We start from the raw sequence: 27,509 nt of genomic DNA, 5'->3' as shown, positions 1-27,509 counted from the left end.
AGGTGAACTATGAGTGTGGCATTTCCAAATTTAGGGAAAAGGGAATTTTTCAACCATTAAACAAGAACGCAGGCATACTGACCTAAGTCTGCTGCACACTTTGTCCTAAGAGTCTCAAATAACTCCTCTCAGAACCCCACCAGTTCAAGTCCTGGCTTTAAAACCTACCAGTTAAGTGGCCCTTGCAAGTTACCAATGATCTTTGAAGCTGTTGTTTCATTTTAAAATGGGGATGTACATTTGACCCCGTGATCCCACTTCTAGGAATATATCCTAAGAAACCCAAAACACCAATCAGAATATACACACCCCTATGTTCATAGCAGTGCAATTTACAATAGGTAAGATTTGGAAACAGCCCAAGTGCCCATTAGCAGATGAGTGGATAATATAGTGATGGTACATTTATACAATGAAATACTACACAGCTGTAAAAAAGAAATAACTCTTGCCATTTGCAACAGCATGGATGGACCTGGAGAGTATTATGCTAAGCAAAATAAGCCAGGCAGAGAAAGGTAAGTATCACATGATCTCACTCATACGTGGAATCTAATGAACAAAATAAACTGACGGACAAAATAGATCCAGAAGCATAGAAGCATGGAACAGACTGACGAATTTCAGAAGGAAGGTGGGGGTGTAGTGATTAACTGAGAAACATATGCATGTATGCATAGCCCATGGACACAGACAATAGAGTGGTGAAGGCCTGGGAGGGGCAGGTGTGGATGGAGGTGGTCAATGGGAAAAAAACAGATAAACTAACAAAGGGGACATCTATATTACTTTGAACAACAAAGATAAATTAAAAATAAATCAAATAGGGCTGTAATAGCTCCTACCTCATAGGGTTGCTTTGAAGAATAAATGAGATAGTGTTTAGAACAAGGCCTGATATGTGGTGTATTCACAATAAATGGCAGCTACTACTTCTACTTCTAGTACTACTGTTACTATTATTATTATTACTAGAGGCCTGGTGCACAAAAATTTGTGCACTCGGGGGGGAAGGGAGGGTCCCTCAGCCTGGCCTGTGCCCTCTCACAGTCTGGGACCCCTCAGGAGATAACGACCTGCTGGCTTAGGCCTGCTCCCGGGTGGCAGAGGGCAGGCCCAATCCCTAGGTGCAGCCCCTGGCCGGGCTCAGAGCAGGGCCGATTGGGGAGTTGGGGCGCTGCCCCCTGTCATTCACAGAGCAGGGCGGATTGGGAGGTTGCAATGCCACCCTCAGTCACGCTCAGGGTAGGGCCAATTGGGGGGTTGGGGCACCGCCCCGTCACACTCAAGGCAGGGTCGATGGGGAGGTTGCGGCGTCACCCCCTGTCACGCACAGAGCAGGGCCCATCAGGGGGGTTGGGGCTCCTTACCCTATCACCCACAGAGCAGGGCCGATCAGGGGTTTGGGGCGCCGCCACTCTCACACTCAGGGCAGGGCCGATGGGGAGGTTATGGCTCTACCCTGTCACACACAGAGCCGCAGGGCAATCAGGGGGTTGGGGAGCTCCCCCATATCAGGCACAGAGCAGGGCTGATCAGGAGGTTGGGGCGCCTTCCCCTGTCATGAACAGAGCAGGGCGGATAGGGAGGTTGTGGCCCAGCCCCCTGTCATACACAGAGCCGCAGGGCGATCAGGGGGTTTGGACGCTGCCCCCCGTCACGCTGATCCCAGTGCCGGGAGGCCTCTTGGCTCCGCTGATCCCGGTGCTGGGAGGCATATTACCCTTTTACTATATAGGACAGAGGCCTGGTGCACAGATGGGGCTGGCTGGTTTGCCCTGAAGGGTGTCCTGGACCAGGGTGGGGGTCCCCACTGGGGTGCCTGGCCAGCCTGGGTGAGGGGATGATGGCTGTTTGCAGCTGGTCACACACCCTTCAGGGTGGGGTCCCTACTGGGGTGCCTGGCCAGTCTGGTTGAGGGGCTGAGCTGTTTTCAGGCTGGCGGGTGACTGAAGCTCCCAGCTGCTCCTTTTTTTTGTTTTTTGTTTTTTTTATTCTGGGCCAGCTTTAGCTCTGAGGCTTCAGCTCTGAGGCCTCTGCTGCTGAAAACAGGTATCTGGTTTGTTTTGGTTCTATAATCGAAACAATGTATAACTCCAGCTCTGAGATCCAGGCTCGCTGAAAGCAGGTGTCTGGGGTTTTGTTTAGCTTCTATATTTGTTACAATGTTTCTTAAACTGCAAGCTCAGAGGCCGGCAAGGCAGGTGGGGAACGTTGGAGTACTCCGTCACTGAAGCAAGCAAGCCTCATGTTAGTTTCAAGCTGCCTGGCTGCCGGCCGCCATCTTGGCTGGCAGTTAATTTGCATATCGCCCTGATTAGCCAATGGGAAGGGTAGCGGTCATACACTAATTACCATGTTTCTCTTTTATTAGATAGGATTATTATTATCATTATTATTATTTTACTACTACTATTGGTAAGTTTCAAATAATTCACCTCTGGGTCTAGTCTAAATAAGGATGAGAAGTTACAGTACCAGTGGTTTATCTGTTCCCAATTGTTCTTGGAAGCTAGTGAAGCAGTTATTAAGAAAAAAAATCACTAAATTGAATATAGCTTTGTTGGAGGGGAAAATAAATCAAACAAAAGAAATGAACCAGACAGAAAGTCCATCGTGTGTGGGGGTGTCTGGGACAGCCTCTAATGTGCAGCATGACACAAGCAAAAGTGATCTTGAGCTTTGTGCACTCTTGCCACAGGCGTATGCTCTCCCTTCACCCCTATTCTTCTCTCTGTAAGCTGATTTCTCAGGCCAAATTGATGGATATGTTCAAACAAGAGCAGCAAGGGAGGGTTAAAACCATGGCACAGACATGCTTTCAACCAGCGGCATTCATGTATTTGATGAGCCTTCAGAGCTTACTCAAAGATTTTGAGATTTTTACAAAAGTGTTTGATAGAAAAATGGATACATGTGCTGGGTCAGATATTGGGTTACTGGCCCCCAGTGATGAAACAAAGTTCTTATTCTGTTTCTCTTATCAAAGAATTTACAGCAATAAAAATCAATTTAGTCTTGCATTTGAGTATTAGATAGAAATGATGTAAAATAGTAGAGCAATCACCTAATTGATGGATGCTTTGGCCAAGTAATATTCCTGTTACTATTTTTCAAGAGCATCCATAGTTAACAGACAAAAGAAGCACAAGTAGATCACTAACTTGTCATTAAAAAGTAATCTTTTATAAAACACATTCAGATAAATCCCATAGCCTAATGGGAGGCAGTCATGTTCTGATTAGTTGTGGTGACCTGGGTTGAAACTTCAGCTCTGCCACCTACTGCCATCCTATTTGACCTTAGGCAAGTTAATGAATCTTTCTGTGGCCTTTCTCTAAAGTGGAGATGATAATTCTAGCACTACATGAAATTGTTTTGAAATTAAGCAGATTAATATGTTTGAAAGAATTAGTATACTCAAAGCACTTACAATGGTGCTTAGTGCAAAATTAATGCTATTTACACATTGGCTATTGTTTCATAAATATCTGAGTCAGTCTTTTTTGAAGGTAAGTGTTGCTGTGGTATTGGGTTCCTGCCTAAGGTATAAATAACCATAATCCCCACTCAGGCTGAAAGTCACAATCAGGTTTTCTTCTCTCAACTCATTCAGCATTTGGAAGATGTACTTTTCCATCTATCATTTGTTGCTCTGTATGTTTTTAGTTCTTCAAAATTTAGATATCGAAGACACCCAAGCTTTTGAAAACAAGCATGATTTTTTTTTTTGTTTTTCTGATCCATTTATATCTATGACTTAGAAAGTGTTCAATGAATCTTTGGATAACTGGAAGAATGAGAGTATCTACTGCTATTTAAAGTATTTGTAGACAATTTGGATGAGTGTGTTCATTATTATTCTATTAATTGATGGCCTAAAATTGTTTGCTTCCTGAGGACAATTTAGACCACTTAGAGGACACAGGTCCTTGACAGGTACATTGGAAGGTTCATGATCAATCAACTTTCTACTCTCTAGCCTTCATTATCAGCACTGTAATCTTAGTAAAGATAAATTGCTTATATTTTCCTAACTATAGCAGGCTGTTTACATCTCTGTGCTTTTAATCTCATGGTTTCCTTTGACTTTTATGAATAACTCAAACTCATCTCTGCCTCAAAATAAATAACTATATATATAAGAAGGTCTTATAAAAATGACCTTCTTATCACTGTAAGAGGCTTTCCCTAAAACTCAAATAGGTGCCCCAGCTATCTATTTCAGCATAAAACTCCCTCCAAAAATTAGTGATTTAAAACAAGATTTTTCTTTATTATTTCTCATGGTTCTATGGGTTGACTGGGCTTAATTGACTGGTTCTTATGTAAAATGTCCCATAAAGCTGGAATCAGGTGTCAGCTGGGCTGGATAGCCAAAATGGCTTTCTCAAAGCTAAAAGCTGGTTCTTCCTCTCTGATGGGAGTTGATGGGACATCTACATAGGGTTTCAACCAGGTGAGATTCTCACAACACATCATTACAAATGGGTTACCCAGAGGGAATATTGCATTCCAAGAGACAGAAAGTGGAAGCTGCAAGTACCTTAAGGCCAGGACATGCAAATTAGCACAACATCACTTCTGCTATATCCTCTTAATCAAAGTAGTCCCAGAGCCCAACCAGAACCAATGGCAGAAATGTCAATTTGTGACTGTCTTTTCTCTGCCACAATGGTCATACATGCTCCTTTAACAAGCCACATCACATGTTTAGAAAGTGTATTATGTTGTAATTGGAATAGACTCTCTATAAGCTCCTTTATATCATGCTGTGACTAGCACTGTGCTAAATATGAATTGGACACCAAGTACATGTAAATTAAACTAACAAATTTGAGGGGGAAAAGAAATATTTTGGGAGTTTCAGGATTTTTAAATCTCTAGAGGTTAATATGGACCAAAATCCATTTTAATGTATAATCATAGAATATTTTGTGCTCTTCTTATAACAATAGTTTAAGTACTGATTTAAGTATTGAATGAAAACTTGTAGTTGACAGTCTTAAACTTAATTATAAATATTAATAAAATTTACTTATATCTCCCATGACCAACATAATACATTCTATTTTCCTTCTCAGATACCACATTTAATTTGTTCATGTGTTTCCCCCAAAATTTCCTCTGACCCATGCTTACCCTAGCATACTTCCAATAGCCAGCTTCCGCATCTCTAAAGGAGGGTGGTACCTGAGCATTGCCAAAGGAAGTCTTTACTCAATGACTGACAGATGTGGGGTCTAAGTACCTCAGTTTCTTTGCTCCACTGCAGGATAATTCTTAGGCTTGGGTTTACGCTACTTTCAGAGTTTCCCCATGTAATTAAACTACCCATGATGGTAGGCAGCTTAATAACTGACCTGCATTTTCTGTCTTCCCTTCCCTATGTCAGTTCCCCTTTCTCATGCCAGTGTTCCTTAATGCTTACAGTGACTGGAAAAATAAAAAAAATGAGCATAAAAGTCAAAGTTCAGGATTTTTAAATAATATTACAAATTAAAGTAATAGAAAATGGCCCCCTAGAGTCTGCAAGCTTTCTCATTACTGCCTCTACCACAATGGCTCCATGAGAACCTGCATAGGACAACTGTATTTGTGAAAATTCTTTGTATGATATGGCCAGGATATCCCAAGGCTGGTCAGAGTATTTAATATGGTTTGTTTGTGTGCCTCAAGTAGTCAGTTCTTCAGGTCTGAAAGAATATCAGGAATGAACATTCCGAATGGGGCAGCCAGTATATCAAAGTGATCAGTGTTTTAAGTCAGCTCAAGGTGATAGCCCTTTTCTTTTTTCCCCTCACATACTTCCTGGAGCAAGACCTGGTGCTCTGTGAACATGAGGGTCAAGTTAAAGACTTCCATGCCTACTGGCTTCCACTATATTAATGTCCCTGCAGCCAGGCAACCTGCCTCTTTCAAGAACTGTCCTCCATCCCCAGCTTTGCCTCCTGTATTCAGAATGCTCTGTGGGCAAGGATGAGGAGCTAGGGCAACAGTGGGAGAGACCCATCTACCTGGGGCTGCCCTGTCCCTGTCCCCAGGTAATCTGGGATAGCAAGGGTCTTGCCCAGCTTTCACCCTATCAGAAGACTGAAAATTAACCTTATAACCCAACAGCCACCAACACCATTTTCTGGCCCTCCGTCTAGGAGGACCAGGTATGCCAGAATAGACAGCTGATCAAGAGCAAAGTTAGCTCAAGGATCAACAAGTATGGTGTGGAATCTCCTTGCCTCTTTGTTCCTGACAATATCACCTTGTTCATGTCACCAGTTACTTTGAGTCTCAGGTTCTTATTTATATGTTTATACTTAAATGAGTTCATACTTAGCGCTTGATGAATGGTAACTATTACCTTCTCCCAAAATGCTTAGATAGGCTTGTCAAGATTTGATTAGACCCAGTCAAAATTTTATTAGTTAACTGTGTCCTCCATCCTAAATTCCTGCCCCAGGTGATTTGCATAGAAGAATCCTACATCTTCTTCACTGAGAGACTTCTTAGAGAATATTGATATCCAGGCCACATCCCATGTCAGCTAAAAGTGACTGTCTCCAAGTGAGGTGAAATTCTTCAGAGTTCCCCGCCTGCTTCAGATGCATGAGTTGGAGCAAAAACCACTTGGTTTCAAGTGATTCTACTTGACTGAAACTAAGCTGAATATTAGAGAGACTGCAATTTTGTCTAGAGGAAGTTAGTCTGGTGAAACGCTAAAAACATTCTATGAGAAGTGGTTGGAAAAGTAAATGTGTTTAACCTTGGGGAGGGAGATGGTAGGTAGTAGAAGGCTGACAGGGAGATGTGGGAGGGAACAAATTTCCTTCAAATATTTGAAGGGTCCTAAAATAACTGCTATTTTATATGAAATGATTAATCATCATCTTTGTATTGCTCTCTGAGATGTAGAAAGTACAGTATGCAGATTTAATCTCAGAAAACTTCTAGTAATTTCCCCAAAGAGAAAGACTCTAAAACATAATGAGTTTATAATCGCTAGAAATGCTCAAGTGAGGCCAGATGATTACCTTCAGGAGATTACACTGATGATCTCAAAGTTGTTTCTAGTCTTTAAGATTTTATGAATTTGGATTAAGTACTTTCTATTTATTCTCTTTTAGAATAGGACTTTCCCCTCCCATGCACCATGGTGAAAGGAATACTTTCAAATGAAACAGAGCGGTCTCAAAAACCACTTGAAATAATTGAGTAAAGCATGGAACAGGGGTGGGCAAACTTTTTGACTCGAGGGCCACAATGGGTTCTTAAACTAGACCGGAGGGCCAGAACAAAAGCATGGATGGAGTGTTTGTGTGAACTAATACAAATTCAAAGTAAACATCATTACATAAAAGGGTACGGTCTTTTTTTTTTAGTTTTATTCATTTTAAACGGGCCGGATCCGGCCCGCGGGCCGTAGTTTGCCCACAGCTGGCATAGAACCAAAGTAAAATATATTTCTTTCACTTAACTTGACTGTAGTAATCAGAGATAAATAAATAACTCAAACTTATCACTATGTCTGGGCATTATACTTGGAGATTTTATGGACTCACATGGCTAAGTCCTGTGCAATCTTGCCTTTGTAAGCTAATTCCCATGTCACACACTCACCAGATAGCATCTTTCTATTGGGAAGCTCACACAAAGCAGACAAATGCAGGGTCAAAACCCTAAAATCACAAGAAGTTCTTTAGAGGGGAGGGATTAGGGAGTCTCTGGGGGATGTCATTCAATTCTCAGAAAAAGCTTCAGTTCTGGCTCTTCTCCCAATGGAAATACAGCAAATGCTTTTTATTACTTATTATTGGATATCCAGTATGGTTCCTACCAAACCAAGGTGTCCAACATGGCATGCTGGATGCCATAATGGAATGTGCTTAATGAGTCCCCTTTGGGAGTCACTTTTTTACTGGGGCACATTTTGGTACCTATCTCTGTAGGAAGGAGCAGTTGTTCCCATCATCTGCTGATCAGGATTTGTTCCTCTTTAACCAGAGAAAATAAAAAACTTCCAAAATAAACAACAATCACTTCCCAAGCTTGATGTTGGGATGCAAAGCAATTATTTGTAGTTTCAAGAAAAGACTTCAAAAGCATCAAAAATGAAATGCAGTGAGTTTCTTCCTGTGCATTTCACTTCAAACTTGGAGTAAAAGATAAACATGAAATGTATTTCCTCTCCTTTTTATGCCTAGCTTTACTTATTCATGGGGCTTAATTTTGAAGAATGGATTAAATTTCTCTCCCAGTTCTACCTTGTCTCTTTTTCTTTGCTTGGAGCTTACTTCAGTCAAATAGTTTAGAGATATAGGTTCTGATTGTCCTCAGCACTTGAACAAATTATATTAGATGCTTATGAATAGTCAAGGAAAACACAAAAACCTGCCTTTTCACTTTGCTCATCTGATGCTCTCTCATCCATTCTGGTATGTGTATATCAGTCTGGTTTTTCTCCTTTTTACAGAAATTTCATAAGCCCTACTTACTGTGATAAACATCTATGGAAACTTATCTTTATAAGAAAAAAAACACATCAGACTTCTATTATTAAATATAACAGATTTAAATACCATTATAAAGAAGACAATGGTACAAACACACCATTTGATAGAGGTAATTGTATGGATGTACCTAAAATAAATCCTCATTCTTTAAAAAAGTAAATCCCTCACCAAAATTGCAGTCTAAACTCTTATTACATATGGTTGGTGTACAGAGAGCTGATCACAGGCCTGTCTATATTTAGTGAATGAAGCAGATAATGTACTCTCTGGGGAAGAAGTAGGTAAACTCCAAAAGATTCCCACATAGAAAACTTTTTGTTTCCAATCTTTCTTTGCAATCCTGAGGGTACCTTTAATTAGTACAGAAAATAAACAAGAGACTCTTCAAAAACCTAACGTTTAAGTACGCAACTTGAATACACAGAATCTGTAATCCATATTCAGTTCAAAACAGCCATCAGTTACTGATATCCCTTCCAATTTTCTGATAAAACAGCTATAAAAATATTGAAAGAAGTAAAATTCATAACACTGGAGGAGGGGGGGGGACTTAAAAATTAGAAGAGCTAAAAAACCTATGGAGTGAATTTGGATTAATTATTGATGATTAACACACACTTTGTGGCAGAAACCATCATGTCTCCTTTTATCTGGGTAGATAGAATTACTGTATATAAGTTAAAAGCATTCAAAAGGGAGGAGGTTTTAAAAAAAATTAAAAACTTATTCCTATGCTCTGATTTAAAACCTCAAAGCAGTACACTCTTGAGATTACATAGCTTCACACACTTTGCTGGATCAGACTGTCAAGAGCTGGGATTAACAGGGGAAAGTTTTTACTGTGTCTGTTGGCAAACGCTGGGTCTGCAGACATCGGCCCTTATTCCCGGATGAGTAAGCGAGAAAACAGCAAAAACAAAAGGCAAGATCCTTATGAAAATATACATTAGGACAATGAGAGAAATCCCATCCTGAAAACTTGGAAGATTATTATGGGTATTTGTTTAGTTTGACACTCAAAGATCTACCCCTTTCCTGAGACCTCCCCTTTATATTTAATGAATGGCTACCTTCCTAGTAGAGATGTAGTTGGGGCCCTACATGTCTCGAGCCAAGAGACAGTTATTTGATTCAATGAAGATAAATTGGATAGTCTTGCCTGATATTTTGATCTTCAAGGGGTGTTAGGGTTTCCATCCCAGCCATCAGTGGATGGCTCCTAACATCAGCCTGTTATTTTGATTCCTTCCAGTCCCAAGGCTTGTGTGAGCCACTTACCTGCATTGAATGTATTTATTTTCCCTTAACTTAGCAAGAATCTATTTCTGTTGAGTGCACCTAAAGAACCCATCTGACACAAAGAGCACTCTGAGAATTATTTCTGAGGGCAACCAGAATCAAATGTTATTAGTTTTTGTGTTTTGTTTTTACAGGCATGTAAAGTTACCTTCATACATTGCTTGGTGGGATTCTAAATCGCTGCAACAACCTTACAACAATCTTTAGCACTTTCTTATACAGTTAACATTGTTCTGTGACTCATGATTCCCTCCTAAGTAATGACCCAAGAGAAACAAAAACTCATGTCCTCAAAAAGGCTTGTATAAGAATGTTTACAGCAGCTTTTTTTTTCTAATAGCAAAAAACTGGAAACAACCCAAATGTCTATCACTAGGAGATTGTATAAGCACTTTGTGGTACAGTCATATAAAGGAATACCACTCAGCAACAAAAAGCAGCAAACTACTTACGCACACCACAATATGGATGATTCATGAAAACATTAAGCAAAAGCCCTAACAGAATGAATACTGACTGCATGATTCTACTTATGTGAAGTTCAAAAAAACAAAACTAAACTATTATTTTCAGTTCAAATATAATTACAAAGTTTCCCTCGTAAAAATCAAAGCTGAGAAGTGCCACCACATGTTATTTCATTACATTTTTCCTGTTAATTTAAAACCTACTGAACACCTGATTCAAACACAGAATCGAAGGGAGAGCTTACCTAGCAGGGTCCCATGTTCGGTTTAATACTTGGCTGTTACTATCTTGAAATTCTTCATTTTGCACAAGGCCCTGAGCATTATGTAAGATGAGAACTCAAAGACAGAAATGCTTTCCCCCAAGAATGCATTTTAAGAAAGTTCAGACCCTCACATCTCAGGAAAAGATTCATTTGTTTGATTTCAAAGGAAGTTCCCTGCTAGTATCTTGTCTGCTACATGGAGAAGGCAAGAAAGGTGACAGAAAAAGAATGGATAATTCCCTTTTCACTTTTGAAAAATAGATAATTCAGTTCTGTTTCTGGTAAAAACCATCAGGAACAGTCAGCTTGATTAGGTAACATGGACTTTTCTTCCTCCCTCTAAATGATTTCCCTAATAAGCTGAATGGAGGACAAGTAGGGAACATGATCCTGCTGCGAGGAGGAGGGAAGGAGGCTGTCCTTTTATTTAGCAAGGCTTTGGAGTATGTATAGTGATGCCGTCGGTTACACATGGACAATATTATATCATCCTCATAACTGAGTTTTTATGTACTAAATATCCAAAGTGCTGAGCCATTATCTCAATTTTAACACATTGGGGGCAGAGCACGAGCATTCTCGTGTTTTCATATTATACAGTGTTTTACATAAATGTTAAAGGCACGCCTTAAAATTAAATACCCATTGCATTTTGCAGTTATTTATTACGTGTTCTTATAAGCTAATATATTTTTAAAGTATGATACTTTGTAAAACATTTTTTGTACTCATTCAATAGAAACTTATCTAGCCACTGGGTAAAGCTAGCAATAAAACTACTGGTGCACAATGTATTAATAGACTAAGATAGGAATCCTAAAATCATGATCACAGAGCCATCCTTGGACATTTAGTTAGGATTGTAGAGGAGCAAGTCATAGGGCATCAAAGGAGATGTTATGTAAGATCAGCAGAGTGAGAATAGGTTAAAATAGTAATAGCAATAACCCATCCATCCTCCCCATTCCTTATCCTGCCCTTTTTAACATGCTTTATTACATAACCTCCAAAAAGGCAGAAATCTTTATTCACTCAAGTGTCCTGAGCTCCTAGAACAATGCTTATCACATAGTTGGTGCTCAATGAAACATTGGTTGAATGAGTGACCGGGGAGGATTTTCAATCGTACTTGCCTCACAAACCATAAAAATGTTCCTGCTGGTGAAGCAGCTGCAAAGCAAAAGCTTAGCAAGGAAAACGAGGCTATAACAGGAAGAGAGCAGTGACTGAGAATTATACTATAAAACCCCAACGAGTCTGAGCTAGGTTAGAAGATGGGAAGGATGACAGGAATTCCAGGAACCTTCTCTGATATTCATCATCTGTGCTCCCAAGCTCTTTTTAAAATGTTGAAACCTAAAACATGTAACCACAAAGCCTGCTTTCCACTTACAGTTAACTGGCATGGGTCATTAGTTACAGTAAAACTATTTTCTAAAAGCCAACTACTTCTAAGCTAACAGGTTAGCTAATGGTGCTTAATCCTTGCCGAATGCCTCAAGCTTATGTATGGCTTTGTTGGCTTATTTGTGACTACTCCTCACATTCGGGTCCCAGTTACATCTGAAGTGCTTCCTGTCATCCTTTCCAGGGCTGAGGGCTCTTAATAGATCTCAGCCTGAGCCATTCTCTGTCCTCCTCCAATTCCCCCTCCCTCCCCCACCCACCCCATCACCACCCTTTCTCACTGTCTGGCCTGAATTTAGTCACAGAATGCACTTGTCCCATTATTCCTGCTCAGAACCTTCTATGCTGAAAGAGCTCCCATAACTCAGGCCCTGCTGGGGTTGATTTGTTTTGCTTTGGGTGTTTGTTTTACACAACAGAATAGTACTGAGCAGAGGGCACTGGGAATCCAGAGCTCCTATCATTCTCTCTAAAGTTCAGTGTCTTCGTATGTCAAGTATAGGTTAAAGCTTCTGCCTGGAGTGCCTCAAAGTTCAATGGCCCAGGCAAGGCTGGAATGAGATAATATGGTGAAAATGCTTGCGGGTTACAAAGTGCTGAACAGCAGGGACCTGGTGTCAGCCTTGCTCTTCTAGATATGACCAGGGAGCCTATGGTTTAGATCTGCTATCAGGTGGGACTCTTTCATGACAATGTCAACCAATTCAGTCTTACATAAGCAAAAAAATGGGAATTTTTCACATTCATGATGAGAAACAAAGAGCCAAAATGCAGGCCTCGGGCTGAACCAGGAAGTGGACAGCCTTGGGGTCATGCTTTCTTTCTCCTACCTACAAATCCACTGTATTCTCTCTCTGCGCACACACTTCCTTCGCTCCCCAGCATACTCCATGAACTGTGGCCATACCCACTTCTGAATTTGTCAGTGGCCACTCCAGCTGCACATTTCCCTGGGTTCCAAACACCACCACCTCAGGCTGATGGCTAAGTGTGAGTCAGGTGTCTAACTCTGGACTTACCTACTAAGGCAAGAGTAAATGAACATGGCTGCTAGGGACCCATCTCCTGTGCAGACACCTGGAGTCCATCACAGGTTCCAGGAGAGTCCTTGAGGGGAGAACAAACAATAAAAATCCTCGAACCGAAAGGACGAGAATACTGGGGCACACTGTGTGTTTCAAGGTCAAGGTGTCAGCATCTGATTGAGGACTGATCTGTTTTTTGTCACAACAAAGGTCCCGAACCCAATCCCCAGGAACTGATAGAGGAATCTTATCTTAGAGTGAGGAGGTAGAAATGAAGTCAAAGTGCATTCGTTTTGCTGTCCTAGGGCTGCCATAACAAATCACCATAAATCCAGCAGCTTAAAACAACAGAAATTGATTTTCTCGGTTCTGGAGGCCAGAAGTCTGAAATGAAGGTGTCAGCAGTGGCAGCCCCTCCAAAGGCTCTAAGGGAGAACCTTTCCTGACTCTTTAACTCTGACGGCTCCAGATATCTATTCCTCAGTTTGTGGCTGAAAAATTCTAATCCCTTCCTCTATTTGTACAAGACAGTCCACTCTTTTGTCTGTGTCTTTCCCTCTTCGGTCCCTTATATGGACATTTGTCATTGAATTTAGGGCCCACTTGGAGGATTTAGAATGGTCTATTTCAAGGCCCTTAACTTAATTGACAAGAATCACAAAGTAAGGTCACAGTCACAGATTCTGGGAGTCAGAACACAGACCTTTCCTTTAGAGGGGCCACCACTCAACTCCCCACAGTATCTGTTTCACTGAAGGGCATGTCCCAAAGCGTAGGACCCACACCCCCAGTGAGGAGTAAGAGGATGCTGCTGCTTAGAGCTTTAGATGGGAGCACGTGAAAATGCGGACTGACCACCTCCAACGATGGAAGATATCCGGCTCCTGGGCCTCAGAGAGCCTCACTGGTTCCAGGAACAGCACACACAGCACGAGCAGCAGCAGGACCGAGTGCCATGAGGATACATGGGCAGAAAAGGCATTCCTGGGGAACCCCAAAATCATCGACAACAAAGTTGACAAGCCAAGGGACTCGCCAAAACAACCAAAACAAAAAAAAAACACACCACACAGTTTTATTGTGATTGTTACTGGTCTATTAGTAACCTCAGATGCTGGTGTGTTCTGAGGCAACCCATTTTTGAATACATGGATACATGAAATTTATGTACCGTATATGAAATTAAAGTCTCCAGTTGCATTTTCTTCTAAATAGCTTGACAACACAAACAAAATCACTGTAGCTTTAAAAAGGACATAAGTTTTATGCAATGTATCAGTCCCCTAATACCTCAATGTAGAGGGTATGGCAAAAGTAGGTTTACAGTTGTGAGTACATGAAACAGAGTTTATCCTTGTATTATTTATTATTGTATTATTTTCAATACAAATAACTGTAAGCCTATCCTTGCCCCACTCTACATATTAGTTACAGTGCATGAATTTTTTCATGAATAGCAGTAAAAGTGAGATCAATAGGCAAGAGATAAGCAGGCTTCCATGGGGCCATCATTTATTGCTAGCACCTCTCTCTCTACAGTCCCCGTGCAAACAAGTGAAAAAGTACAAAGAACCAAATCCATTAACGTTGATCTACAGCATTCCCATCCTGCTGAAATATATTTGCATCTGAGGGAAAGATGAATCTAAAAGGGGCATGAAAAGCAGAAGAATGGGATGCCTAGCAAACAGAGATTGCCTCTTTCACAATTTTGCTCAGAATCAAGTTTTACTTGGTTAAGCTATTCAAGATATAAAATATAACCAACAATATTTCTTGGTATGATGAGACTAGAGATCTTGAATAATTATATTGCTCTCTTCATGGAGGGGAAACATTCTTAACAGAAGACAATGAAAATTTAAGTTTTCAGCTTAATACTTTCTTTTGCATTATCTGTACACACAGCATTGTGGATATTTTTAGTGTTTTTATGTAAATCCACTAAGTGTATGCAAACACCTGCCTATAAACCTCCAAATGAACTCAGTCTAACTGTTCTCACTTCTTCATCTCTGCCGGGGGGGGGGGGGGGGAGGGAGGGGGCGGTGGGGGCGTGCAGTGGCAGTGAGAAGACAGACTGTAGCCAGACTGACTTCGTGTTCTGTGATGGGGAAATGCTCTCTTCTTGCATCACAGACAGCATTTAGTCACAACTCCTTCTCTAATGGCCATGCTATTAAAAATAAAACCTCTCATTTCTCTAACACCTTATCATTTTGAAAGTGCATTCCCTCACAAAATCTCATCTAACATGAGGAGGCAATTTCCAACATTCCTTCTCATTGGAATGCCTGGGCTTATAAATCTGGGAGTCACAGCTCATTATCTGGGATTGAAGTCTATATTCCCAGTAGAAGAGTTGGAATCCATTCAGCTGCCGTATCTCATCACACAGAGGACCAGGAAGGGGACTATATAATGAGTGATGGAGACAGGAGCAGCTAGGGTTGAGTAGAAGTGGAGAACGTATTAGGAATATACTGTATGGCCTAACAGGAAGTCCTGTTGGGCAGGCAGGCACCAGAAAGATGATATTCAAACAGCCAAAGAGATTCCTATCAAGCAGTGGTCCTCTAGGACGCCCGGTATTGGAATAGAGGCAATGTTATGTGTTCAAAACATTTTCTTTTTCCTCCTGAGCACAGAAGAAAATTATGTTTTGTTTTCTATCTGCATCATATCTAGGTAGACTACTTTAAACAATGGATACAGAGAGAAGTGAAATTTGCCCCTTCCAGGTCTGGCTCCTAAAATATCCCAAAGGATCTCCCATGATCTCCTGGTGCAAGATGCGACAATCACATAGTCAAAGGCAACAACACAGAGATCTCAAAGTAGGCACTTGGAGAACAGATGCCTCAGAAGACCTCCAATCCACTTCCAGCTGTGACTTCAGCAAAAACAAATATTTTTAATTGTATGAGTGGGTATGTTCTTCTCTTACAATAGTTAAAATTACATACACAAATATAGAACCAGAGAGGGGAAAGAGCATTATGCTCCTTGCATGAGCCTTATCAAAGAAACAGGTAAAGAACACAGGGAGAAGGGAAGGACTGTGGTGGCTTCTGCTGATCTGTGAGCTGTCTACCCCTCCCATGACTTATCAGGCAATCAGCAGCACCCTCCATCTCAGACATCCATTCTGTTAGTGATGAATCTTTAAGCCAGAGACAGGGTAGCTCCTCTCTGGCCCCTCTAAGAATATCACAGACCCGTGATTTAGATACTGTATAACAACAAAGAGAAGAATAAATCTTAGGAAACTTATTTAGTTTCCTTCTAGGACAGTATGACAACCTCCATAAACAATATGTGTAGTCTAATTTTACATCTCATATGATCCTCTCTATCACAAAATAGGTAAAGACGGTCAAACTACAATCTTGTTGGTGTAATTAACTGACCTGAGGCTTACACTAAAGTAAAATCCAAGGCAAGAAGATCTGCCTGGGTTTGTCCCAGGTGCATGAACGCTATCAGCAATTTTGCTCCCCAGGGGACATTTGACTTCAAATATATCAAATAAAGAATAGTACAAGAGGTATGTGAATCTAGCAAAAAAGTCCTGAAGATGTTCCACATGAATGACTACAATAGAGACAACAATGTGTTCTACATCATCAAAAGATAAAGAATTTTCTCATAAAATTTCTAGACATTTGATTAATTGGTATAGTTAAAACTCTGGAACGACAGAAAATATTTTAAATGGCAATAACAATTGACGAATTTCAATATGAACAAGTGACAAGTAACACCTAAGGACAAACATCCACAATGCACAGAGAAGACTAGGACATAAATGCTACATAGAAGTACAGGTGAACAAGATCTGGCGGGTCATAGTAGACTTAAATACCAGCAACAGTGGGAGGAAGAATGGGTACTCAACATCCTGTATGGGGATGGTAACAAAGCTCATTTTAGATCCCTTTGCTCCAGCCTTGTAAAAGGAAACATTGATGCCTAAGGCAAGGATTCAAAGTTGTGGACAGAGATTTTAGGTCACCAAGGGCACTGAAGAGCAACGAGAACTAGAAATCCATGTGTGGCCCTGGGAACTATTTTTCTTACCTTTTCCAAGACAGGTTGGAGGCAGGGAGCAGAAAGAAGGCAGCCAGTGACATGTGGTTGAGGACACCATCAGGACATTGGTAGAGGCAGCATGAAGATGGTGGAAACCCAATCCCAGAGAAGTCCCAGCAGTTGCCACCATGTCCTCATGTGTGTGAAACCACCAACTGACTAATTTTCGAAGGTGAGAGCTGAGGACCTACCATGTTTGCTAAGATCCTCCTCCTAAGAGTAATGCTGGCAAGTAAGCAAAGACATGAGGCAGAAATTCACCCCACAGAAGGGAGCTTACTGACATAGTGATGGGGAGAGCAATGAACAGGGGTAGAACACTTTCCCTGCTGGTATACAAAAAAGGGGGAAAGCTATAAAATGCCTGCCTCCCCTGCTCTTTAGGAGTCTAATGGTTCCATCTGGATAAAACAGAGTTACCAGTGAGTCATAGTCATCCTCATGAGATACACTAGTAGATGTTTATAAAAGGAAAAAGTGGGGCTTTCTTTATAATATTCTAACAATGTTTCCCCCATGTAATTTGTGTATCCATTATAAAGTATTAATGGGATTTTTCAGTCAATTAAATACTATATGCAAATGCCATCAAAATGTGATTAGCAGTAAATTAAAGTGGCCACGAAATCTAAATTGGTATGAGAGTAACCTATCCCCTGCAGATCAGTAATAGCTACCATTTGTTGAGTACTTACTATGTACCAGGCAGTGTGCCAAGGATTTAGTCATGATCTTACAGCATTTAGTCTTCAACAACCACATACATAGACACTAGTGTCCCCCAATTTATAAATGTAGAAGTTGAGGCACAGAGAAATCTAAGTAACTTGTTCCAAATCAGTCAGTCCAGCCCAGGCTTCTCTGGCCCCAAAGCCAGGTATTTAACCACTGAACCAGCTGCCAACCCCAGTCCTGCCACCATGGCAGGTAGAGAGGCCTCTTACTTTCTCTCTTGGATGGGCTCTAGACTATTCTTAGAAAAGGCACATGCTAATGGGAAAAAAACCTGGGCCTTTAGTAAATAAACCCTATAGTAACTTCCACAGCAGTAGAGCACAGTAGTTAGAAGTATAGGTCTACCATAACCTGAGGAAAAGTAATTTTTTGGTCTTCCACTCTATTTCATGTAAAATAGGGATGTGAGGAAAATACTTACCTCATAGGTTGTTGAGATAATTGAAAGATTCTATGCATATATAACTTAGGACAGCACCTGTCACACATAAAGCACTCAGGAAGTTGTTTTCAATAATCAAACCAATGCTTATTGCTACTCAAACATATAGACCAGCGGTTCTCAACCTGTGGGTCGCTACCCCTTTGGCGGTCGAATGACCCTTTACAGGGGTCGCCTAAGACCATCCTGCATATCAGATATTTACATTACGATTCATAACAGTAGCAATATTACAGTTATGAAGTAGCAACGAAAATAATTTTATGGTTGGGTCACAACATGAGGAACTGTATTTAAAGGGACAGAAGGTTGAGAATCACTGATACCGACTCTACTCAGCTGGTATTTAATTCCTGGGGCCCCAACCTGGAAAGTTTTCAAAAGTGCCTTTCACTCAATACTAATACTTTCCCAAGGGAGCCAAGAATACTCAATGGAGAAAAGGAGAGTCTCTTCAATATATGGTGTTGAAAAACCTGGATCACCACATGCAGAAAAATAAAATTGGACTCCTGTCTTACTCACACAGAGGGAACCAAAGGAAACTTCAGATGGCCCCCGGGAGCAACAAGCATCCAAGCAAAGGTACCTGCTAAGTGCCTTGAGCTCATTGATTTCTCTCTGCCTCTGGAGGTGGTGGGTAAGTCTCTTTCAGATTCTAGCTCCATGGTTTGTGTTATGAGCTTTATTAAGACTTTGAGCATTTCTTTTTCCAGACCAGTGCCAGAAACCAGCCAGGGCCAGACCAGCTCCAGGCCCAGGCCCACTTAAGCTGGATTCACTTCATTGTGTTGTTGGAAGGCTAAATAACAGGTTAACCTTACCAAAGATAATCTTGGATAAACCGTGGCTTAATCTTGGCCACAGTGGAGAAGATTTAACCTAGATAAGTTTATCCATTTATGAGGTGCCCTAGAGAAAAAGGGGTCTCAGCTAAACACTCAACATAGAAGATAGAGGGAACATTATGTTTCCTCCTCTACAGCTTCTAAAGACCAGAATGAGACCTGCTAGGACACCTAACTCACTCAAGAGCCGGCAGGTAGAATCCTGGGAGCACTGGCAGAAGCCTGCAAAGGGCGAGTTCTTATCAAAGTCAGCTGTCTCAGATCTATCTGTGGAGCCTGGTGGAGAGAGGAAGGTAACATTTCACAATGTCCCTTCCTTTCCAAATTCTGATTGGCAGGCAAAAACAAAAGCAAAACAAAAAACACACATTAAGAATTAGGCACATGCCCAGGTTGCAGGCTCAGTCCCCAGTAAGGGGAGTGCAGGAGGCAGTCAATCAATGATTCTCCCTCATTGATGTTTCCATCTCTTTCTACCTCTCCCTTCCTCTCTGAAATCAATAAAAATGTATTTTTAAAAAAAACAACAAACATTGAGAATTACATCTTTCAATTATGATTTGTGAATGTGTATTTGGGCACCCATTAGTTGTCTATCCATTCTCTGTCAGGCACAGCTATTGCCTTCCCATTTCTCTTACTTTGTGTCATTAACTGGCACCCCAAAATATGACCAGAGACAAATGTGGGATTCACTTTATTTGTAACTAAGGTCCTACTTAGTTGCCAACTCTTGGAGGAATTGGCCAAGTCTTTCTTTCTTTTGGTTATTTTTAAAAGTGGCTCTGGATCTTGAGAGAGTAGTATCTTTTGCATCTTCTTCTTTGGGGATGCCTCTTGCATCCATGGGACTGTTCAGTACCACCAGGAATATTTACTGTTTGTCCCACCTGAAACCTGACAAAATATTCGAAAGGACTTTTTAAAAAGTGGAACTAGGGTCAGAAATTAGCCACACTGAAAGCTAATATTTAGGGCCTCCAAAATTTAATTATAAGGAAAATGTGGTTAATTCTTAAGTCTTCAATGAATGAGGGGAAAAAAAAGAGAACCTAGAGAAAGAAAGGAAAGAATGGAAATGAGTGGGGATAGGAAAATAGAAGAGAGTCACCTGGTATTTAGAATTCTCTGGAAAAGAGGATTGCATGAGAATGTTATTAATCAAGGACTAAGGAAAAGAACCATAACCAACTGCTCTTCTTAGCAAAGCTACTGGCCTCTCTTCCTTCTGTGGTCCCCTAGCACTTTGTCTATTCTATTGACCTGTGGACACAAGAAGAATGCATTATAAGTCCATCTTCTGTATACTCACACATACAGGGACCTGGCCCCAGTAAGGTTGGGTCTCCCAGGTACTAACACTGAGCCTGCAGAGAGGAGAAACAACCATGGCTCTCATTCAACACCTGCTAAAATGGCAAAATGAATGAATAAATATATAAATAACTGCAGATGGATAAATGAAGAAATGGAACGCTGCTCTTTAAAAAATGGCTTGGATGATGTTTTCAATCTCACACCAGTTCTCTGCTCTGAAGGATAAGTAATTGTAAAAATTGCTGCCAGAGAAACTTCTGGAGCTTTCTCCCACCTGTACTAGACTTCTTTCTTTTAGCTTCAATTGTTCCCTTTATTTATCTCTATTAGAAATATTTCCACTTGAGTATATTATTATTATTATTGATTTTTTTAAGAAAGAGAGGAAGGGAGGGAGGGAGAGAGACAGACAGAGAAAGAGAGAGAAATATCAATTTGTTGTTCCTTTTTTTATGCATTTGTTGGTTGATTCATGCATATATCCTGAGTAGGGATCAAACCTACAACCTTGCCATATCAGGACAACGCTCTAACCAACTGAGCTACCTGGCCAGGGCCCCATTTGTTGTTGTTGTTTATTTTTTGTTTTGTTTTGTTTTTAAATATATTTTATGGATTTATTTTTACAGAGAGGAAGGGAGAGGGATAGAGAGTTAGAAACATCAATGAGAGAGAAACATTGATCAGCTGCCTCCTGCACACCCCCTATTGGGGATGTGCCTGCTACCAAGGTACATGCCCTTGACCGGAATCGAACCTGGGACCTTTCAGTCCGCAGGCCAACACTCTATCCACTGAGCCAAACCAGTTACGGCAGTTGTTGAGTTGTTGTTGTTTTTTAACTCTAATTCTAAATCTATATAACACTCTGTGTGTGTGTGAATGTGTGTGTGTAAAAACATGAATGAATGTGTGTAGGCGTATATGTCTGCACATGTGTTAAAGCCTCATTTTATTTCTGGATTATTAGGGCTGGTTATGCTAATCAGAAAAACAGTTGTTTTTAAGCTCAAGTCCCAAGAGAAAGCACCTCCTACAGCTAAAAATTCATTCCAACCAACATCCAGAGGTCTACTCTAAATAACCATGCATCTGTCTGCAAACAGCTCTAAATCATGAGACAAACTTGTACCTTCTGCCCCTTGTCTGATGGAAAGTCATATTTAATATTATTTCTCTCTGAGCTTCGATTACAAATGAATCTGTTTTAATTTCAAGTACTGAAAAAATAAGCAAAGCAGCTGGGCTTGCAATAAATCACTAGATAAATGTGCAGAAACTGTTTAGACCAAGCGAGCAGACAGGCACAGCTGCCATCATTGGGACATTCCATTCTCTACCAACGAGACTGACCTCAGACCCCACCTCACAATGAACCGTGCTTCTTAGTTCACTGAATCCTGAAAGATCTACTCACACAGACAAAAACAAATCCGAGGAAATTTGATATTCTGAAAATAAAATGTCAACAACTGTTGGAAGTTTCTCTGGCTTACTTAGCCCATACTTCAAATCTTTAGTTAACATCTACACTAATAAAAGAGAAAAATGGTAATTGGCGTACGGCGATACCTTTTTCATTGGCTAATCAGGGCTATATGCAAATTAACTGCCAACTAAGATTGGCAGTTAACTGCCAACTAAGATTGGCAGTTAACTGCCAACAAGATGGCGGCTAATTTGCATATGTAGGCACAATGCAGGGAGGCGAAAGGGAAAGCAGGAAGAAGCCCCCTGCCACTGACAGTGATCTGAAACCCAGGGGGGAGCTAAGAGCTGGGGGGCAGGGCAAAGGCGGCCCTGGGGCCGCCTTTGCCCTGTCCCCCAGCCATGATCAGAGAATCAGGCGCCTTTGCCGCCCTGGCCAGTGATAGCAGGAAGTAGGGGTGGAGGCAGCGACGGGAGCTGGGCAAGGTCGAAGCTGGCAGTCCCAGGAGCTAGGGGTCCCTTGCCTGGGCCTAAAGCGAAGCCCACGATCACGGCGCCCCCCGCTGCCACTGCGGGTCCCCGCTGCCTGGGCCGGACGCCTAGGCCAGAGGCGTTAGGCCTGGGCAGGGGCGGAGCCTGCAACCGTGGGGAGCTGGGGGTCCCCTGCCCAGGCCTGACACCTCTGCCAGAGGCCTCAGGCCTGGTCAAGGGGCCGATCTGGTGATTGGTGATCGGAGGGTGATGAGGGTCAACTCCTCTGGCCGAGGCATCAGGCCTGGGTGGGGGGCGGAGCCGGGGATTGGGGGGATATGATGGTCCCCTTGCCCAGGCCTGAAGCCTGGGTCAGAGGCGTCAGGCTTGGGCGGGGGGTGGAGTAAGCGATCAGAGGGAGATGGGGGTCCCCTGCCCAGGCATGATTCCTGGGCCAGAGGCCTCAGGCCTGGGCGGGGGCCAGAGCCAGTGATTGGGGGGAGATGGGGGTCCCCTGTCCAAGCCTGACACCTCTGGCGGAGGCGTCAGGCCTGGGCAAGGGCCCGATCAGGCGATCGGAGGGTGATGGGGGTCAATGCCTGAGGGCTCCCAGTATGTGAGAGGGGGCAGGCTGGGCTGAGGGACACTCTCCCCCCCCACCCACCCACCCAGTGCACGAATTTCGTGCACCGGGCCCCTCGTAAAACATAAGAGAATACAATCTTTCTGGGCTTTTCGCAGTCATTAGCATGATGAAGGCAACAAATCTGGGGGGAAAACACACACACACACACATAAAAATGACCTAAAATAGGTTCACTGGGTTCCTATAACTGGAACCCACAAGGATGCCCTTAGGGACAGGCTAAGACCCTGCAGACCTGAGCTCTTTCCACACTCCACCACTTCCCATAAGCTGGGCTCAGCACAGTCGGTTGTTGCCATTAACATTTTGGTGGACAGCCCCGAGTCACACCGGGCTTCTCTTGGACACTAGTGGGAAATAAAGGGCACAGCAAAGGGAGAGGTAGGGCTGCTGGGTCTTATCCCCTCTTCTATTTCAATCACCTTCAAAGCTATTGTGAGTTGGCATTTCCTTACTGGTATTTCTGTCAATCTGCTTAAGCTAACATTGTCTTCCTATAGTAAAAGGGGGTACTGCATGCTTAGAATAAACATGTAAGATAGAGGGGAGAGGTATTTCATTCCAAAGTTATTTAAAAGCCATATATTCCACATGTAAATGCCTTTCATGCCATATTCTACCTCATCTGACCTGAGTCAGATTATAAACATAAGGCGGTTTGCAGATAAAATTAGGAAAGTTGTCAAAATCCACATATGCTTCACACACAGAATATACTAAAAGTCAAAATATCAGTTCAATGAAATATTTGGTTTGAAATATGATGTTTAAATTCTCATCAACGTGATACTTGGTAAGATGTGAACCTTTAATAAATATGATATGGTTAAAGCAGACCAGGTCTGTGTTATCAAGAGGAAATAAGACATTATTTATTACATCTGATTAACAGTCAACTGGAATAATTAAAACCAGGAGTACACACATACCCTCTTTTCCTCAACAGCTTTAACTCTTTCAGACTAAGAAACCACAGACAAAAAACTGGAGCCATGTGTCAAATTGTGGCTCTGAGTGGCTGAGAGATTAAAGCTGCTTCTTCACTAACTCAACAGTGTTTTAGGCACTGAGAACACCGGCTCTTTAAGTAGCTTTTATAAATTATTGGTATGCTAATTTTGAAATAAACCTCCTATTTTTCTTCCACATTCATGTATGTTTTGCATTTGCCTTCCTGAATGCAGTTAGTGGCTCAAATCCTGAGTGACACACCAGAGCATGTTAAGACCTCAGAGAGCTGTCACAGCCACAGTTGGGAATACCTTTTCCTGGGGTGAGAGCAACTATGCAAAAGAGAAAAGAAAGCCTAGATGAGAAATTTCAAACAATTAAGCATTCCTTTAAGAGTGTCTGTAGCTAGAAATAAGTCAAGCTCCAAACAGCATTAAAGAAATATCAAGCCAACAGTCAGGGGGAAGCTGTCTCTTCATATTTCTTAACAGTGCTAAATTAATTCTTTTAAAATAAAAGTTGGTATTAATACTTACCTAGACCAAAAGTCAAGTTCTTTGACATTAACTGTATTTCCTACCCAGTGAGCCATTTTATTTTTGGGATATAGTCTGGAACCATTGCTCTCATGAGCCGATTTATTTTTCTTACTGTACTGTCCAGGCCCAAGAACTTTCATTCAACCCTGCTACCCAGAGTAGCCACAGAAAATCTTTCATGTGACTTCCCTTTTTACTCGAGCTTGGATGAGTTCCTTTTAATACATAAATTTCTAAAGAGCAGTGTTTAGTTTCCTAAATGTTCAGTAAAGAGGGAGCTCTGACACTGAGAGGCAACACACATGATCTCAACATGATTTAAAGGAAGAAATACAGCAAACAACACATTCACAACTTGAACTGCATCAAATAGAGACAAGAAAAATACTGGTAACATGTATTAATATTCTTTCTTTAAATATTTTTGGGTTTTTTGTGTGTTTTTTATTGATTTCAGAGAGGAAGGGAGAGATAGAAACATCAATGATGAGAGAGAATCATTGATCCATTGATCAGCTGCCTCCTTCACAACCCCTACTGAGGATCAAGCCCGTAACCGGGGCATGTGCTCTTACTGGGAATCAAATCATGATCTCCTAGTTCAGTGGTTGGCAAACTGTGGCTTGGCAAACTGCGGCTCGCGAGCCACATGCGGCTCTTTGGCCCCTTGAGTGTGGCTCTTCCACAAAATAATGACTTCTGTGCATGGGCCACGAAGTTTCAATCGCACTGTACGTGTGTGACTGCACGTGGTATTTTGTGGAAGAGCCACACTCAAGGGGCCAAAGAGCCGCATGTGGCTCACGAGCCGCGGTTCATAGGTCCATGCTCAACCACTGAGCCACACTGGCAGGGCTTGTGTTCTCTTTTTAAGTCAGATTATGACGACATGATTCCATCTAAATTCTAGGAGAGAGATGATGAGGATCGAGAGAGGGGTTCAATTTCTATTCAGGAGAAAGTCAAGCTCAGACCCTATTCCCCTCACTATACATAATGTGATGACAAGAAGTTTGGGTAGCAAACATTTAGTCTTCCTCCCATGTGTTGCTTATACATTGACAATAATTAATAGGACCTGTTAACCCTGATTTCTACAATGCAATCTCAAAATGTGATTATTGGAAAGTTACAACAAGGCCAAAAACTGTCACCACCCCTCATGCTGGTGATTTGGACTTGGAGAAGGCCTTGCAGCCTTTAAATCAGTGGTTTTCAACCTTCCTAATCCTGCGACCCTTTAATACAGTTCCTCATGTTTGATGACCCCCAACCATAAAATTATGTTTGTTGCTACTTCATAACTATAATTTTGCTGTTATGAATTGTAATGCAGGATGTATTTTCATTGTTACAAATTGAACATAATTAAAGCATAGTGATTAATCACAAAAATATGTAATTATATATGTGTTTTCCGATGGTCTTAGGCGACCCCTGTGAAAGGGTCATTCAACCCCCAAAGGGGTTGCGACCCACAGGTTGGCAACCCACAGGTTGAGAACCGCTGTTTTAAATTAATAAGCAAAAGAGTTCCTATCTCTTATGTGTTATATTTCATATTATTACAGCCTTTTCAAGTATCATACAGAAAACAGAACACACTGTTGAAGCAATGCTTTATGTTTAAATACTTAGAAGGACAAGTTTAGAGTAAATCTCAGGAATATATAATCAGAATTATGATGACATTCTAGTTTGTGTAAGCTGATGCTTAAAACTGACATTGAAAGGTTTATCAATACTTTATAATTAATATGGAAGAGAAAGAAAAATATATATTAGTATACATGTATATGTGTATGCATATTTATATTTTATATGTATATATACACATATGCATGTGTGTGTGCGTGTGTGTATAGTTCTATAAGGAATGGACTTTAACATCAACTTTCAAGTAACTGTCAGTAATGAACCAAATCCTCTCCTTTGAAAAAGCAAATTAAGAATCAAGAGAATAAAGAAGACAGATTTTTAAAAGAGAAATATTCTTAAAACAGTAGTGGGTCTGACTTTCTAGAAAAAAAAAGACCAATAATGTTATGGGTTAACTTTAAAAATTAAAATATACTACTAGTACGTTTATAGTTAGAGACTTAGTAAAATATATATTAGTGAGCTTTCATAAAAACTATTTGAAAGAGAAGTTGTACGAAGCTTATATCTGTGCCATATACAATTCTCTTTCATTTCACTGAAGTCATTTGAATTTGGGGGGAAATTTAATCTAAATGTTGTGATTCATTTCCACACAAATCATGAAAAAAAAACTGTTGAACGTTTGATGTAGTTTCAGGACTGTTTTTATACCTCTATAGTTTTTATTCTTCTTCCTTCAACCCCAGGATGTGGCACCTTGCCAAGAGAACAAGAACTTATATATGGTTTCTTTAACTACTACTCACCTACTCAGGGGGTAGGAAGCCTGTGGGCTACTAAAGAAGGGTGGCTTGAGGAATAATAATGAAGCTATGGATACACTTTGAAGTTTGCAGCATTGTGAGCTCATGGGACTAATGGTGTTGAAAATCTAAGAGTATAAATAAAATTATACTGGTTGGTTCCCGTATAATAATGTATACCAAGGTGACCAAAGTATATAAAAGGAAATACTTTACCCATGAGAAGTGACTGACCTCATTTTCTGAATTATTTCTTTTCCACTTGAAATTAATGATGCCTTTGTTCTAGGTCGGTTTTCATTTCATTCTTTTAAGTGAGACTTTTATTCCTGGAGGGAATGTACTCACCCACCCTCAGAAGAGGTCTACCCAAGGTCAGGGTAGACCTTAAGAGTGGGAGAGCCATCTGCATCCCAATGCAAAAAGTTCAACAAGAAAAATGATGGTCTAGAATCCTAATATCCTCACTAACCCTCAATAATCTTCTACTCGGAACTAAACCAATTCCACTCTTCTCTCCATAGACTACTAGTACCTATTCCATTGACCTGGATATTCAGAAGTAGAGAAGGTCAAAAGCAGCAGTCCCTAATCCTAAAGCTTACACAGATGGGCCTGACCAAATAGCAATGAGTCTGGCCCTCATATTTTACATTATAATATC

This window comes from Myotis nattereri (genome assembly GCF_964212035.1).
Source record: "Myotis nattereri genome assembly, chromosome: 4".
Taxonomy (NCBI): Eukaryota; Metazoa; Chordata; class Mammalia; order Chiroptera; family Vespertilionidae; genus Myotis; species Myotis nattereri.
The sequence above is the reverse complement of the archived record's forward strand: the minus strand, read 5'-3'. Positions refer to the sequence as shown.